This window comes from Zingiber officinale, chromosome 8B (assembly GCF_018446385.1).
Source record: "Zingiber officinale cultivar Zhangliang chromosome 8B, Zo_v1.1, whole genome shotgun sequence".
Taxonomy (NCBI): Eukaryota; Viridiplantae; Streptophyta; class Magnoliopsida; order Zingiberales; family Zingiberaceae; genus Zingiber; species Zingiber officinale.
Window position 1 is genome coordinate 2,709,962 of NC_056001.1, and position 14,034 is coordinate 2,723,995.

The 14,034-nt window shown below is 33.8% G+C and overlaps 1 non-coding gene across 1 annotated transcript; it reads left to right on the forward strand.

Moving 5' to 3' along the window:
- The first annotated feature begins 10,379 nt into the window (after nucleotides 1-10,379).
- On the forward strand, nucleotides 10,380-10,485 carry LOC122018271. The gene has a single exon (XR_006121696.1). It is a non-coding gene; the product is annotated as a small nucleolar RNA R71 (small nucleolar RNA).
- The last annotated feature ends 3,549 nt before the right edge of the window (nucleotides 10,486-14,034 follow it).

Sequence of the window (14,034 nt, forward strand, 5' to 3'; positions counted from 1 at the left end):
AGACAACTGACTGAAGTCTAGATGAGAATCTGGCATGAAGTCCTGATGAGTTAAGACATCAAAGATCGAGGAGACAAGTCTGTGAATGGTAAGTGATGTGTGTATTTCATATAGATTTTTTATCATAGTTTGACACGTATCCTATCCCATTTTATATGCATATATTTCATGTTTTCATCTTTGTGTGCTTCTTTTTATTATTTTTATTTTGGAGAACTGTTATTTGCATGTTTTTATTGATAGGACATGAATTTAGAGCTAAAATAGAGCATTGAAAGTGGAGTGGAGCAAGGAGTTGAACACACGAAGTACCCACGAAGAAAAAGGATTCAAAAGTCCATCAAAATGAAGTTTTAATCAAGGAACATGTTTTGGCAATGTCTCGTGACATAAATGTGTTCATACAGAAGAAAATAGGCTCAAAATAATCTCAAAACACCTCCCAACAGAGCTCACCACGGGCAACTATGCTATTAGGTATGACCTGCGGTAGAAATGGGTGTTTTCCCGATCCAAACATGGGTGCCTATGGTGGGGGCCACAGACTGTGGCGAGCCTCTGCATGCACTACAAATCAAATTTCGAATGACCATAACTTTTTGTTTGATTTGAGTTATGGGTCGAACCAAATATCAAAATGTAAATAACTTCAATATCTACAACTTTTTTTTAGGGTCTAACTCGAAAAAACTAGATCTAATGGTAAAAAAAAGCTAGTTTGGTAGAGCCCTATAAATCTAGTAGATCTACCCTGCTCGACTCAAACTATAGACTGAACTTCAAATGGCCATAACATTCAGTATTTTTAGAGCCAGGGGTCAAACCACATATGAAAATGTAGATAATTTTAAGATCTAATACTTTAATTCAGGGTCCAACTCAAGAAAATTAGGTTTAAGGGTCGAAAAACCAGTTTTGGTGGAGCCAAGTAATTCTATAGATCTGGACAACTTGGGAGCAGGAATAAAAGGGTCGAGCAAACCCTTGTTTTACCACTCTTAAACCAGGGGGCTTCATCCCCCTCCTTAGGAGAGGTTTTTCCCCTCTTAGGGAAACCCTCAAGCTCTTATCTTCATCCACTTCGATGATTATTCCACCTTCGGCGCAATGGAGCCACTCCGAAGACATCGAAAATCTTCTTGATAAGTATTTCTTCTTCTCTCTCACACATTTGGATTGTAAGAATGTTTTATATTGTACCTTTGGTTTGTAATTTCCTTTTAATAAAGCAGTTCTCTTGATTCTAGGATGTAGGGAGTATCCCTTTTATTATGTGAACATCTTTTTGGTTAATCTATATATTTACATGTTTCTTGTTTGATGAAATGTATGTTTATGGTCCGGATCTACCGTATGAACACAATCTCAATACCAAAAGTATGAGATTTGTATCTCATAAGGGTTTGGGAATAAACTGAAAGGAGAGACCCTTCAATACACATAGAACACTAAGACGCGAAGAGTCGGATATGAAAGTGCAACCTGGTTTGTCGCAAGGAGCCCTAGGTCGTTATAAATCTTAATGGATCAAACCTAATTCATTGCAAATAATAATTAGGGTTAATACACCCTTGTAAATGTAAAAGTTCACATCATATATCATAGGATGATCTACCTACATAAATATAACATGATCTCAATGCTAAAATCACGATATTCGTATCTCTTGGGAATAAACTAAAAGGAAAACTAGACCCTTCAATCCATAGAACAATGAGACGCAAAGAGTCGGATAAGAAAGTGCAACCTGATTTGTCGCGATGAGTCCTAGGCTGTTATAGAGCTTAATAGATCAAACCTAATTCATTGCAAACAATGATTAGGGTTGATACGCTATTGTAAAAGTAAAAGTTCACATCGAATATCATAGGATGATCTATCTACATAACTATCCATTGAGGATAGGAGATCAAATATAGACTAGATGTTTACGATCAATTGGGTGAAACCGAAGTCCTAGAATCACTTCACCCTTCATTCACTCCTCTGATTCGGCTCTCTTCTCTATCAATCCCTCAATTCTCCTGTGCTCGGCGTTCTCACTCTCTCCCTCTTTCTCTCATATCTCTTGTTCTTTTGACCACACACTCCCATGGTCGTTTAGATAACTTGCTTTACGAACTTAGCTAATGCTTAATTAATAGTCCCTGTGGATTTGATTTTATTATTACTTGATGATACTCCCGTACACTTATGGATTTATGACATCAAGTTTTTTGGCGCAGTTGTCGAGGATTATTTTGATTAACATTAGTTGACTAGTAATTTAATTACTCTAGACTTATTTATATATTTTTTATTTTCTTGTTTGTTTTTTTTTTTGCATTTTTATTTCTTGCAATTTGAATTCTGCACTTTTGTTTTCTAATAGTTTGAGTTACATTAGACATTTTTCTTTTCTTTCTTATTTTAATTCTGCATTTACTTTCTTGTTCCTTCTAATAATTTTATTTTGAGATACAATGAGCATTGACATGTCAAGCAGTGTCAAGCAGACCTTTAAGAAAATTTTCCACACTCATTTATGTAAAATTAATGTCTCCTATTGTACAACCTCATATCGAAGTGAAAAGTTTTCAACTAGACTCAGAATTATTTTTCATGATACAAGGTCACAAATTTGGCGGAGAAATTTAAAAGAACTCATACTTGCACTTTGAAGTATTTCTTGAATATTGTAACATGGTGAACTATGAAAGAGTTTCAGATAATGTCATTCAATTGATGGCATTTCGTGCCAAGTCAGTTCGTCTACACACTTGTTTAACCACATTAGAAAACATACGATCTAATTTTAATCTTTGTCATACATTAAAATTAAAATATGAGTTTAATTATTAGTGTAAATTGTACTAACAATATATTTTTTTTTATATAACGATAATTTATATTAAAGTTAGAAAAATAAAGTCTTTTCTGATTAAATAAAAGAGTATGCATTAAATTAAAAAATACATAATATGGAGATTAGAAAGTTTTGATTTTCTTAATTTAATTTATACTCTCCTTCTTTATCATATATTAAAATATATAAGTGAAGCTCATGAGCATAGCATAACATGCCGAAAGTCAAGCATAACATGCAGAAAGTCAATAAAAGAGTTGAATGTAATATATAGTTTTGTAAATAAGTTTTAAACTTTTGTAAATAAGTATTGAAATTTTAGCATATAAGTTTTTAAATACAAATTTTCATCATTTCGTAAATAAGTTTCAACTAATTTTTTAATGTTTTAATTTTTCAAAAAGATTTTCAGAGTTAAAAAATTTTCAACACCTCTCACAGAATATATTTTTCAACAAGTTTCTAGATTTTTTTTCAAAATAATAGTAAAAAAATCAAAAATATAAATCATTATTACAATAGTCTTTAAAGTTTAAAAAAATATTTTCAATACATGTTTTTAAAATTTTTAAATATATTTTTAAAATACTTATAGAATTTATAGAGATATTTTCAAAATATTTTTAAACATATTATTCAATGATATTTCAAAATAGTTTTCAAAATAAGTAAACTAATTTATGATTAGTATAAGATAGAGCTGTCAATTTGGGTTAGTCTGTCGAATTGATCCATCTCGTTAAACAATTTAAGTTGATTATATTGAAATTTTATTAACTCAAGTCTACTGCAAGTCAACCCGCCTAGGTCTGCAACCCACGCGGATTGGCTTGCGATGGACTTGGGTTGATCCACAAGTTAAGAAACACATATAAGTCAAGTTTTATATCAATTTATTTTTTTTTTATAATTTTGAAATAAAAATAATATTTTATTAAATTTTAAAGATTTAACTAATTAATAAATTAAATCATATATATATATATATATATTAGTTAGGTTTAATTTATTAATTAGTTAAGCTTGGATTTTTAATTAATTTAAGTTTGGTTTGTTAATAAATTTAGTTTGTTAATTAGTTTAAAATTTAAAAGGGTTTTAATTTTTTTTTTTAAATGATTTTAAAGAGATTTAAAAGGAATTTTTAATAGATTTTGATTGGATTTTTAAAGAAATTTTAAAAGAATTTGTTTAAAATGATTTTTATGAGAGTTTTTAAATGGAATTTTAATTGAGATATTAATCACGTCTCTTAAATAAGTTCGGAATTTTATTATGTTTTAAAATTAAAATCAAGTTTTTAATTTAATTAATATTTTAATTTATTGAACCTTAATCATCTCTAACTGGATCTAATTTTTCAACTTAAAATAATTCTATAATTTTTGTGAGATGAGTTATGTTATTTTTAAGAGATTATTTTAACTTGTATTAGATTCAAATGTAGTTTTGGATCCACCAATTAAACAAACTTTCTTGGATAAACTTTTAGAATGTGGTAAACCACTTAAATATCATTAAAGTAACCATATGTGTTAGATAAAACTTTTCAATTTGTTTCACCTAAAAAACTTAGTATTAATCTTTGATCTTAATAAGTTAGAACTATCTTTTATTTATCTAGTCTTAATTATTATATTCTTGAAGTTCTAACTACTTTGATGTCTTCCTTTAAATCACAACATTTTTATTTTGTGTAATATTTGTTTAATTCTATTTAGTTACATGTTCTGATATATCTTTAAAAATAAACTAGTATATATAAGGAATTTAATTTTAAATTTAATCTTAATTTAATTGATTTTTTATTTTAACTTAATTAATTTTAATTCAATCTAAATCATTTTTAATTTTAATATTTAAGTTATTTTAATTATAATCGATTAGTTAATTGTTTTAATATTTCAATCATAATTTAAATTAATTATTAATTATTTTCGAACCAAATAATTTTTAGACTTATTTAATAAATTAATTTCGATTTAATTAATATTTGAATTGATTTTCAGTTAATTAACTTTAATGTATTTGATATTTACTAATTCAATTATGAAATAATTTTAATATATTAATTTAATTTAAATATTTAATTTTGAATTAATTAAGTTGGTTAAATTATCTCTATTTTAAAAATATTTAATATTTAAATTTTCCTTTAATTTTGAATTGGTTAAAATAGGTTATTTATAATATTTAATTTTTTTATTATTTTTAAATTTTAAATTTGTTGAGTTATCTATCTGTAAAACATTATCTTTAATATTTAAAATTTTATTAATTTTTAATTTAAAACTTTCATGATTTAATTTTAATTTTATGCTAGTGTTTGAATTTATCTTTAGATTTATATTTTCTTTATCTTTTAAAAGTTATATTATTATTTATTTTAGTCTAATTTATTAAATTAGTTTTATATATAGAATTATGCTTACAATTTAAATTTTTATTTAACTTAAATTTTGAATTAGTTAATTAATCTTCGAATTAATTTTCAGTTAATTAACTTTAATGTATTTGATATTTGCTAATTCAATTATAAATTAATGTTAATGTATTAATTTAATTTAAACTTTTAATTTTAAAGTAATTAAGTTGGCTAAATTATTTCTATTTTTAAAAATATATTTAAGATTTAAATTTTTCTTTAGTTTTGAATTTGTTAAAATAGGTTATTTTTAATATTTAAATTTTTATTAATTTTAAATTTGTTAAGTTATCTATCTGTAAAATATTATCTTTAATATTTGAAATTTTATTAATTTTTAATTTAAAATTTTTCATGATTTAATTTTAATTTTATGCTAGTGTTTGAATTTATTTTTAGAGTTATATTTTCTTTATCTTTTAAATTTATATTATTATTTATTTTATTCTAATTTATTAAATTAGTTTTATATATAGAATTATGCTTACGATTTAAATTTTTATTTAACTTAAATTTTGAATTGTAAAATTGATTAAATTATTTTTATCTAAAATTATCAATAAGATTTAAATGTTATTTTAGATAGAAATTTTAAAGTTGATTTTATTTATATTATCTGTATTGTCTTTGTCAATTTTCATATTAGAATTATTATTATTAATTAGTTTTGAATTTTTTATTATTTAGATTTATAGATAATTTTCTAGGGGTATTTTCATAAATAGTGTAATGCATACTATTTTCAACAAAACTAACGTAACCATGACTAAGGGTATTTTTAGAGATAGAAGAACTACTATTTTCATGTATGCTATTTTCACTAAAAATGTTATTTTGATAAAATACATTAGCTTTAAGCTCAATCGTTAATTATATAGATTTTTCTATTAGTTTGAACTTGTATCTAGATTTGACTTTGACTTGATCCTTCAGCTTTGATGGATGCTCATGAAACTTGATCAACCGAATCTAAAGATTGTAGGCATCTTTGAATTCTCCAATTATGCATAGCACTTTATTAGGCAATAACTTTAAATTTTGATTTATTATCATTGTATTTATTTTTGTATCTTGAGTTGATTGCCTTAGTGTCATGCCGCAATTGAAATCATCCATCATTACAAAGCCTACCTGATACTCCCATATTATGAAGTAGTCCATTTCATACGGTGGAGGTTCGTGAATACTTCGACCTAACATCTCTTTGTGCATCATTTTTCTTGCACAAAACAAATTAAAAGAAATATCCCGAGACTTTGTCTTAGGGTAAGTAGTATAGGGGATCTTGTGTATGGCCGGTTAGAAGGGGAGTTGGATAAACAGCGTCCCCAAATCAATCGTTTCCTACACTTGTTAGTTTGCGCAGCGGAAATACAAACTAATATGAATATAAAGAAAGCTAAAGACAAAAAAACAAGTGAACCACTAACACGACGATTTACGTGGTTCTAAGATAACTTGCCCCTACTCCGTAAGGTGGATAATCCCTCAATCCGTCGGTGGATTAATCCCCGGAAACTCTGGCTAGCACAATCCTCCTTGTCGGTGGAGAAACCTCGTCCAACTCGACCAATAACACTCGGATTGCTAGGGCACTAGTTGACTATTAATTAGGGTTAACTACCACTAATTTTGTCAACCTTAACCAAACTTTCAAGCCTTGATTATATAGGTCACGGGTTGAAAAATCTCGCATATCAGTCTATTGGTGAAAGTGTCAGTCGATTGCCCTCTGTGGAGATTCGACTGTTACAACCCAACGGTTCGATACTAGTTGATTGATGAAAGTTTCAATCAACTACTCCACACTAGTTGAGAGAACAGAAGCATTCTGTTCGCTCCCAGTCGGCTGCCCAGTGGATTGCCCGGTCGACTGTCATTTCTATCAGTCGAATGGTACCCCGAGTACAGTCTCTCAGCACTCAGACTCTCACCCTTATGACTCACTTGACACTTCTTTGCATCCTTGACCTCTTGCCTTCAAGCCTACTTCCTTTGGTTCTCGTCCCTCGGATGCACCCAAGCTCGCTGCTCATCCCAATGTCATCCTTCGTGTATGCCTCGAAGTCGGTTCCCTTTGCCCTTGTCCTTGCTGCATTGTCCATGGTCCCTCGGATGCTCTATCCTTCACCGGACCCGAAGCCATCAACCTGAGTCATATGTGTATCCTGCAAACCTGCACAACTCAAATATACATATCAAATACAAGGGTGAACCTAACTTAAATCCTTTGCCCAAACGCCAAAACATATGGTTGCACGGACCATTGGGATTGCTCCAACCAGTAGTGCGGAGGAAAAAAATAAACAATTAATAATTGCAATGAAAAAAGTACTCGAAAAGAAAAGAAATTGCTTGATTTACTGGTTGCACTAAAATCAAATTTCTCTACTCTGATACCACTTATAAGATCTATAGAAAGTAAAGGGAGGGAGTGAATCATGTTTTAAAACTTTTCTTTTCATTTTTAAAACACTCCTCAAAAGTTTGAGTATGCAACGTGATACGACGATAAAGGTGGGGCCTCCCTGAGATAGGTTAAAGTCCTGAGGGTTGGCTGATATGGAGGTCAAAGTTAAAAAGAGGTCAACACCATGAGCCAGGGTACTGAAAGCTTGTCCGATCGAACATCTGGCCGGTCAGACAACGAGTCCTAAAGCCTTTTGGAACCCATAGGTTGTGACACTGAAAGCTTGGCCAACCAGATCATTTGGCTGATTGGGTTGCAAGCTCTAAAGCCTTTTGGTATTCATAAGGAGCTAAATCAAGTCAATATCCCTTGGAGCCCAACCCTCTTTAACACTAGGAGATAGTACTCTTAATAAGCTCGATTGAATGCTCTCGCCGATCATACATATGTTCGATCGAACCTATTGGACACCTAGTCCACCCGAGCTTTCTGTCCAAGTAAATAAGCCGAGCGAATATCGAGTCATTGACTGCATTCTTCAAAGTCGACTGGGCGGCTCTTACAAGTGATGGACGGTCGGACATATTAGGGACTCGGTCAGCTTGTTAGGTGAGCCTATTATAGGCTCCTTAGTCCAATGACCTAATATTCTTTTTTTGGCATTTTGTACCACGGAAGACAGAATATTTTGCATGTAAACTGCACTTTCAAAGGTTCCAACTTGTCAATCACAGAGATTGCGGATCAATTTTAGGAAAGATATCAGAGCCTTTTTATTGTATATCCTTTTTTAGAAGTACTTTGAGATTCATGTATAGACATAACAGTGACACTATAAAAAGGGATCTCCATCTACAGGCGCAGATATATAATGCTAGCAATTGCACATGCTCATTTGCAACTGTTCATTCTACTATTCATCATTTTTGAACCAGTCACTGACTTGAGCTTCTGAGGGTCTGCACCGGGATCTCTTCCCTAGTCCGATTACTAACACTCCTTTTGACACCCAGGGCAACGAGGAGTCTTCATTTGGTCAATATTATAGCCACCTTTCTAGCCAGTCATCTTCATCGTTTTGAAACAGGATCATATTTAGCACCGTTTATGGGAACTTCACCTGCATCCGAGACGTGAAGATGGACAAGACTAGATGACTCACCACCGTGACTCTGACGCAACAAGATTTAGAGCTATTGATAACTGCCCGAGCGACAAGGATGATGCAACAACAAGTTGCAACCGAGTGCCCTTTGCTGAATGACCTCGTAGTATTTGTGACTGGCCAAGAAACTTGGGTTGCCTCCTAAGAAGCGTTTATTTATGGTCATAAGTTCAACTCCTTATTAGATTCATTTAAATCATGATCTTATCAGAGTAAGATACTTCTGATTTTTTATTCCAATAGCCCATACTATGAAGAGAGATATCATCATGTAATCAATATAGTGAGGCATCACTCTCTCCATCTTTATCCCCTTGAAAGTACATCCTAGAGGATGGAGAAGGTTATGTTTGAGCTTCCAAGCCCAAGCCCTATGAAAACATGCACACCCAAAGATAAAGCACACCTCCTACATGCATGTGAGAAAAGAAAGAATTAGATCCATATTAAGTTTAATTGAGTATGTTTCAAAAAATGAATCACATCCAACCAAATTGATTTTAGGTACCTTTATGAAATTTACTAGAGGATCACAAGAGATACTAACCTTGCATTGTGGAAAGGTACTGGAGGTTCAAAACAAGTGAATGCGACTTTTTCTAAATCAAGCTCAAGTGGTGGTATCTCCAAAAGTTGTGATTCTTGGAATTTTCCATCACTACCAAAGTTCCTACACATATATCATCACCAAGATTATTTTATGCAGCTTCCATAATGTCAAGTGGATGTGTGATCAAAGAAAGTGATTCTTAGGGTTTTGCTTTCATAACACAAGCCCCTACACTCTTATCCATGACATTAATACCATCATAAACAGTGGAGAATTCACTAACATCGATATCATAAACAAGAGATCAATAACTTCATCAGAAATTTTATATTGGGCATCATCATTAGAAAAATCTTCATCTCTAAGTACATCAAGAAATTTGCAAGCAACCACACCATAAGAAAAATCATCTTCTCTAAGTACATCTACAAATTTACAAGCAACCACACCATCATCACAAGCATCATCGTAAAAATCCACAACATTATAACCACCTGTAATCTCAGTAGCTACGTCTAGAAAATTGCATTACACCATATCATTATTACTGATTTTATCAACTTCTTCATATTTTTTTCTTTTATAAACCTTTGCGGAAAGGGGATTGGTGGTACACAAGTTCTCGGTGGATGCATTAGGCTAAGATCATCATCACAGTTAACTTAAGGTACATGAACCAATTGTTAAGGAAACAGTATTGGTGGTTTATAAACCCTAAATGGAGTGGTGGGTGGGATGAGATTTTGTGGTTTACATTTGGCATTTTCATTTCATTTTATGGCTCACACTTCTGGGATTCTTGGTGAGGATGCTTTCCAATTTTCATTTGACAACTCTTGGAGGTTAAATGTCACTTGATGTATTAAGGTGCATGCTTCGTCAAAACTTTTATTCATCAAAGAACCTCCTACAGATGAATCTAATAATAACTTATTTGAGAAAGAAATCTCCATATAGAATATATGCATTGTCAACCATCTTTTCAAATCATGATAAGGACACTATCTTAATAAACTTTTGAATCTATCTCATACTTCAAATAATGATTCTCTATCTGTTTGAGCAAAATTTGTGATGCAATTCCTCATGTATATCATTTTACTTAGAGGGAAAAAGTGACTCAAAACTCACTGCTCCAATTATTCCCAACTTGTACTGCTTTGAGGACGAAGAGAATAAAACCAAGTCATTGCTTTATCCTTGATACCAAAACGACACTACAGCAAAAACTACAAACGACAACACCCCTACGACAATGGTTTTAAGAGAAACCGTTGCATATTTGCTCAAAGACAACGGTTTTTGCCAAAATCGTTGTCTTTGAACTCCCCATTAAATATAAAAGACAACGGTTTTGGCAAAGCTGTTGTCATTGAGCGATTTTTTTTTAAAACGACAACACTTTTTACAACGGTTTTTATAAACTGTTGTCTTTATCCGCGTTTTTAGCGACTACGACAACAGTTTTGAAAAAACCGTTGTAATTGAATTTGGTCATCCCCCCCCCTCGCTGTTTTCCTTTCCCGAGTTGTTTTCTTTTCGGCGCTGTGTTTTTCCTTCGCGCTCCCGAACCTAAGGCAATTTTCTTTCCCTCTTCTCATACAATCTCTTCATGCCTCCCCTTGATCTTCCTCCACGACAGTGTGCTCCTCTCGTTTCCTGATGAGCAGGTTTCTGAGTTTGATGAGGCCCTTTGACCTTCCATTGCTGCTTCTTTCGCTCGTGGAACCTTTTGATCGGACGAGGTGTATTTCTTCGGCAAAGGTGGCACTCCTAGTCCGTCGATTCATAACCTAGGTCTTGTCTTCTTTGGATTTGTGCTAGAGCCATAGTCAAGGTAGATTCATAACCTAGGTCTTGTCTTCGTTCATAAATTTTGTCTCAAAAAATGAAACCTACTTTTGATTCCACTATGCTTGTATTTGCAAGCGCAACATTCTCTTTTCTTCTTATTTTTAGCTTTTGATTTGTTTCATCATGCCATTTGGCTGCTCATATGTCAAAGTTTGTGGTGTTTGATCTCTGAAGGTGTCGGTTTTAAGCATCGATTTCAGTTTGTTATTCACTTTTATTGGTCGAAATAGTGTGTTCGGATAGATTTTCTAGGTCTTGCACGGCTTGCCACTTGATGGACGGAGATGGAATTTGGGGGAACAGAAAATTGGTAGAAGGGAAATGAAGAAAGTCCTTCCTTTTTGTTTTGATTACTGATTGAAGTTTATAGTTGTTTCGCACATTGCCCGTTTGATTGTTCTTCCCATTTCCATGATCTTCTTGGCTTTTTGTTCTGTTCCATGTGAACGGAGTCGGTTTATTGTGGTAATTGCTCAATACACTTTTAATTTTGTTCCCTTTGGCTCTTTAGACATATGAGGACACTTTTGTACGTTCATGCTCATTTTTAGTTTTTTTTCTTATCTAGTGCAAGTTTAGGCTTTTTACATCCTTTACAACTGCACATTGAATTATAGCTTGTTCTCTTATTGAATTTTCATAATCTAAAGTTCATTATTTTTATAATTAATTAATGTCATCTTTATTATTTATGTTCATTTAATTTTATTAAGGAATATTTTTTAAATAAAATAATTAGATGAGATCAAGACACATGTATTTTTTAACATAAACGCAAACATTACATTAGATCAAGAGTTGAGATAATAACATGAACAAATAAGTTGAGAGCCATTGTAACAACTAGGGTGAGAGTTTGTTAGCCAATAATTTTTCCAATTGATCCTCTTGTATATATGTACACCCAAGATTTGTTAATATCACTATTTATTTATTAATTAGTTCTCACAAAATCACACAATACACTGTCCTGTTGGTTTATGTCGAGTATTACTCTATTATCTTGAATGTTTTATTATAGTATTTGGTACTTGAGATTGTGTTTTGAACTTGTTGTATGATGTATAGTTTTTTGAATTCGGGTCTAAAAGATCATACACCAAGCTGAAGTTCAGTTAGATCAGGAGGACCAGATAATTGGTAGGAAGTCCAGTTAGGTCAAGAGGACTAGATAATTGCCATGAAGTCCAGTTAGGTCAGGAGAACCAAATAACTAGTAAGAAGTTCAGTCAAGTCAATAGAATCAGATGACTGGCTGGTCCAGATGGGAATCTCGCAAGAAGTTTTGGTGAGTCAAGAGATCAAACGTCAAGGAGACAAGTCTACAAATGGTAAATGGAGGTAAATAACATAAGGAGAAAGATCTAGTGAGGTCGAATCCCAGTGGAACTATAAGTACTGGTCCAACTTAGATCCGACCTAAGAAATCTAAGTTAAGAATTAGACTAGATCTCGATTTAAAAGTTATAACCTTTGGAAGATTGTCAAGGTGTCTTGGGGGGTTGGAGGCGCCCTGGATGATTTGGAATGGGTTGGAGCGCCTTGGATATATTGGAGGAGCCCCAAATCAGAAATTTTATCTTGAAGAAGAGATCATGCATAGTGCGCCGGATAAAACCTACTTGAGACACCTTGGGTCATTGGAGGCACCCAAATGCATTATAAAAGCAACCTACGAACAGAACCTCATGTTGGAAAACAAACAATCTGTTGCCGGAAATATACAGGGTATTAGCTGAATTTAAACTTCTCTGAATTAAATTCAACTTACAATAGAGATGACCTGAGCGGATAATCTCAGACTACCAGCAGGGGTTGGTTTTTGCTATGAGTCGAAAAATTGTCGAGCAAGAAGATTGGCTGAACAGACAGGCCGAGCTGACGGGCCGAGCTGACAGGCCGAGCCGACGGGCCTATCGACCGAGCAGATGGGTCGACAAAGAGGAGAGAGGATCGACCGAGCTGACGGCGGATCGACTGAGCATATGGGTCGGCAGAGAGGAGAGCGGATCGGCTGAGCTGACAGGCCAAGCTGACGTCGGGTCGGCCGAGCGGAAGTCGGGTCGGTTGAGCGGAAGTCGGGTCGGCAGAGCGGAAGTCGGGTCTGCCGAGCGGAGGTCGGGTCGGCCGAGCGAAAGTCGGGTCGGCCGAGCGAAAGTCGGGTCTGCCGAGCGAAAGTCGGGTCGGCCGAGCGGATTGACCGAGGCCTGCGAGTCGCAGTTTCTTTGAAACAGATTCACCCACCTCCAGCTATGCTTTGAGGGTTACAAGGGACGTCTGTTTCCCAGGATACAACGACCGACCGTGAATCTGACCAAGCACTGGTGGTCACGGCGAGCTGAGTGATACCCGAATGCTATCGCGGGTACTCTGCCGAGCAAGAGTTGCACGACAGAGGAGGAGAGCTTCTGCTTTATTTGATGTGTGTGCCCTCTGCTTATGATCGCATCCTCCTTATATACGATCTCAAATCAACAGCAGCGTTAATGATCTTAATGGTCATTATTGGCCGAGCAGCGAAACGACCACCGTTTCGCACATTATTACTCGGTCGATTTTATTTTGCATTAATCTTGAATTTAATGCATACGTTTCAGAGCAGCAAAAGATCAACGTGGCAAAATGTTGGTTGTTCCACTTGGGCAAATTTTTGCCCCGACCGGTCCGACATTCGTGTGCGCAGGTCGCGCTCGCCCACGAGTCAACTTGGTTTAATGCAATCCGGGCCCTGGATTTGCACCCCCCCCTGCGCACCCACGCGTGAGAGAGAGCCTCTCCCCATGCA